Source organism: Pistacia vera, unplaced genomic scaffold (genome assembly GCF_008641045.1).
Source record: "Pistacia vera cultivar Batoury unplaced genomic scaffold, PisVer_v2 Contig232, whole genome shotgun sequence".
In the NCBI taxonomy this organism is placed as follows: Eukaryota; Viridiplantae; Streptophyta; class Magnoliopsida; order Sapindales; family Anacardiaceae; genus Pistacia; species Pistacia vera.
The window spans coordinates 158,793-163,423 of record NW_022196038.1 but is presented as its reverse complement, the minus strand read 5'-3'; the positions used below and the strand labels follow the sequence as shown (position 1 = coordinate 163,423).

Below are 4,631 nucleotides of genomic sequence, written 5' to 3'. Positions count from 1 at the left end.
CCTCTTTTCTCACCACTTCCTTCATCGAAGGATTAAATCTTCGTTGTGGTTGAACTCTAGGCTTGATATCATCCTCCATGAGTATCTTATGCATGCAAAAAGATGGAGAGATGCCTCTAATGTCCGAAATAGTCCATCCAATTACTAATCTATGTTCTCTCAAAACCCGAATCAATCGCTCTTCTTCCAAGTTGCTCAACTTTGAACTGATGATTACTGGGAATGTTTCCGAATCCCCAAGATACATGTATTTAAGGTGGGAAGGTAAGGGTTTCAATTCAAGCTTAGGAGGTTCCTCATTTCTTTCCTTTGCCTTCTCTTTCTCATAATCAAATTCCTCAAATTCAAGATCTTGGTTTTCATCAATCGGTTGAAGTGCTTTTAACAATCTAGCACATTCAATCTTTTCCGATTCCTCTACCTCTACTGTTCTTGATTGTGCAATACATGCTCCTAGAGGTAGCTGTAGAGTGTTCTCTTCAATGGTCTCCACTGCTAGTTTATCCACCACATCAATACTAAAGCATGAATCTGTCTTAGATGGAAACTTCATAGCCTCAAACACATTGAATGTTACTGTTTCATCCTAAACCCTCAACAGTAACTTTCTTTCTTGCACATCTATGAGTGCTTTTCCTATGGCTAGAAATGGTCAGCCCAAAATAAGAGGCCTTTCCTTATCCTCCTCCATGTCCAATACGACAAAATCTGCCGGAAAGATAATCTTGTCCACCTTCAGCAACACATCTTCAACTATACCCCGTGGATGTTTTATGGACCTATCTGCAAGTTGCAACGATATGGTCATTGGCTTCACTTCACCAATCCCCAATCTCCTGAAAATAGAAAAAGGCATTAAATTGATGCTAGCACCTAAATCACATAAAACTCGATCAAAAGTAATATCTCCTATAATGCAAGGAATAGTAAAACTCCCTAGATCTTTGAGTTTCGGGAGTAGCTTCTTTTGGAGAATGGCGCTGCACTCCTTCGTCAGCATCACTGTTTCCTCATCCTCTAACTTTCTTTTATTTGATAAAATCTCCTTAAGAAATTTCGCGTAGCTCGACATCTGTTGCAATGCATCTGCAAAAGGAATGTTAATATGCAATTTTCTAAATATTTCAATGAATTTGGAAAACTGCTTATCCTGATTCTTTTTCTTCAGTCTTTAAGGAAATGGCACAGGTGGAGTGTGATGTGCCAATTTTGGTGATATCTCGGGAAATGGCAATTTCTCTTTCTTTTGTCTTTGCCTCACTTCCCGTTTTTGTTCTTCTTCCTTAGAATTAGATGGTTTCTCTTCAGTAACTATCTCTTCATCTACTTCCTTATCAGATTCTTCCTTTTCCCTTGGTGGCTTTTCTTCTTCTCTTGATTTTTCCACCTCTTCCAAAACTGTACCACTTCTCAAAATTATTGCATTTGCTTGCTCACGTGGGTTAGTCACTGTGTTGCTTGGTAAAGACCCCTGTGGTCTTTTATTTAGCTTTTCAGCTAACTGCCCTATCTGTACCTCCAAGTTTCGAATGGACGCCCCTTGATTTCTAAAATTAGTTCTCGTCTCATTCATAAAACCTGTGGTCTCTTGCATAAACTTTCCAAACATGTCCTCTAATTTTGTCACTCTTGGGTCTCCTTGTTGGTTGTTCACCCCTGTTTGGTTGTTTGGCAATGCCCTTTGATTCCATTGATTGTTTTGCTGATTCTGTTGGTTTGATTGCCCCAAGATAAGTTTGGGTGATTCCTCCAACCAGGATTATATGTGTTGGAGTACGGATTGTTCGGTTGCCTTTGATTTCCAACCAAGTAGTTAATCTGCTTTGATGATGACGATGCTGAAGCAAACGTGTTCCCCACTTGACATTCACTGCTCACGTGATTACCTACACAAAAATCACAAGTTAGTTGAGGAGCTTGAATGGAATTTACCGGCATATTTCCTAACTGTTTCTAAAGTGCTGTCAGTTGGGCTGAAATGGCTGTATATGCATCAACTTCATGAAGACCCATAAATTTCTTCGGTTGTACCCTCTCATTAGGTCTTTGATAATTGTTGATTGCTAGAACCTCAAGCAACTCGTGAGCTTCTTCCGAAGTCTTATTCTGTAATGCTCCTCTCGAGGCTGCATTCACCATAGTTTGCACATTCACTGTTAATCCATTATAAAATGTTTGGACTTGCATCCAAACTGGCAACCCATGATGTGGACACCTTCTCAGTAATTCTTTGTATCTCTCCCAAGCCTCATACAATGATTCTGACTCTTCTTGAATGAATGACGTGATGTCATTTCTCAACTTTGCTGACTTTGCTAGAGGAAAAAATTTGGTCAAGAACTTCTATGCTAAATCATTCCATGTAGTGATTGTTCTTGATGGTAATGCCAGTAACCATCCCTTAGTTTTATCCTTCAATGAAAATGGGAATAGTCTCAATCTGATTGCATCATTTGACACTCCGTTTGACTTGAAAGTATCACAAATCTCTAAAAAATTTGCAATGTGTAGATTTGGATCTTTCTTCAAATCACCCCTGAACTGAACCGACTACTGGATCATCTAGATGATTACTGGCTTTATCTCGAAGTTGTTGGCTTGTACCGCTGGTCTAGTAATACTTGACCCACTGCCTTCAACTTTGGGAACAGAGAATTCCCTCGGTGTCCTATTCTTTGCCATCTCTACAACTATTACTTCTGGTTCAACTGCAGCTTCTCTTTCTCTTCTTTCTCTGTTAAGTCTTTGAGTGGTTCTTTCAATCTCAGGATCAACAGGAACCACTGGCTGACGTCTTGCTCTTCGCATAAACTACACAGAAAAATAGCAAGAGTGAAATCACACCAAACAAAGAAAAATAACGAAAATTAAACAAACAACAATTAAGTAAAAATAACACTCCAATCTAGCTAACACAAGAAAATTTTAATGTTAACACAAAACTCAATCCCCGGCAACGGCGCCAAAAACTTGATGCGTTGTTACTACAACATGCAAAAATAGCAAGTGCACTAGTCGCACAAAGTAATAAAGTGATGAGTGAGTATCGTTCCCACGAGGATTGGTTGCTAAGCACTAAGTTTTCTACTGTTTTCAAGTTGGAGCAATCGAGTTGTTTGGATTAATGGGAGAAAATTAAACTTAAAACTAAAACAAAATTTCTAAATATTCAAAGCTAAATTATGAAAGCAAGATTAAAAACAAGGTAATATCAGTTTAAAACAACGGGTAGGGTTTTGATTTCATTCAGACTCTATGGATTAAACCTACAGATTATGCTATTTTCATATTCACATGCATTGATTGTAAATCGAATTCTCTAAATTGTAAACATACCTTCTCAGGCTATGTTTTCCTACTTTTCCCTATTAAACTTCCGCACCCAACAATTTGAAGATTAATAGTTCTAAGCTCATTAAGCACCTAGAATCCTAGATTGATTTTATTGATTCTTAAATCTATCTCTAGCATTTAATACTACAATGGTGATTACCCAAGAAGCTTAACATGACTCATTTCTCAATCTCATCATGTTCATCAATTAAAAACAATAAATCCAGAATAATCACACAATCTTTGCACTAGCATATGAAAATAATAAAAATCAATTGCTCAATCCATGAGAATCCGAACTACATCAAAACCCTAACCCAAAATGGGTTAGTTCATAGCCAAATCCATACAATAAGCAAGAAAAACAATAAACACAAAGTTCAACATAATAAAAATGAGAGAAAAGACAAGAGATCTCCCCTAATTGAAGAATCCACAGGAGTTAATCCCAAATCTTCTCACTTTTCAACACAAATTCGTCAAATCTCAAACTAAGAAGATGAAAAAGCTGTTCTAGACTAAGGAAAACGTGACTCCCTCTCAAAATGGTAAAGCTTTGCTTTTATACCTCGCCCTAAAACCTAAAACTTTGCCTAAAATTGAAACTGTGAGTTTTAAAGAAACTGAAAACTGTAGACTTTGCCGCGGCGAAGAAGAAATCTCGCCGCGGCGATGAAGTGAAATGGATTCTCGTGCGTGACTCATTTCGCCGCGGCAAACCTCTATGAAGAAATCTGAAATTACAGAATTGCCCTCCGCTTGCTTCTTTGCTTGAATCTTCGATCTTCGATGCTCTCCCATGGGAACAAGCTTCATAGTGCTTCACTCTGCTTCAGAACTCTCCCAAATTCTGAGATCCACTTACTTCTGAGTCCAAAAACTCCAATTCGCTCATTATTTGCTCAAAATGTCCATTTTAGCCTGAAACACAAAATGTAAAGAAATAAGTAGCAATTCAGGTATAAATGAACTAAGAAGTATCTAAAATCCAGCCTAAAAGCCTAATAAAAACAGTACAATTCTCGGATTATCACCCATTCTTCTCTATTCTTTCTCTACTCTTACTCTTACTCTGTTTTTCTCTCTGTTTTTCCCTCTGTTCTTTCTCTATTCTAATTTCTCACTACTTAGATAATGGGCATGATATTATGCATAAATAAAATGCAAATGCACAATTGTATAAAAGGTGCATTTTCTTTTCTTTTTTTTTTTTTTTCCCTTCTTCTCGGTTCTTATTCTGTTTTTCTTTCAATTCTTTCTTATTCTTTCTCATTCTTTTCTTTTCTTTTCTTATTCTT

General features: G+C 37.3%; 1 non-coding gene across 1 annotated transcript; it reads left to right on the top strand.

Annotated features, from left to right (window-relative positions):
- Nucleotides 1-2,197: 2,197 nt before the first annotated feature.
- On the top strand, nucleotides 2,198-2,304 carry LOC116131344. Its single transcript, XR_004128246.1, has one exon. It is a non-coding gene; the product is annotated as a small nucleolar RNA R71 (small nucleolar RNA).
- Nucleotides 2,305-4,631: the final 2,327 nt, after the last annotated feature.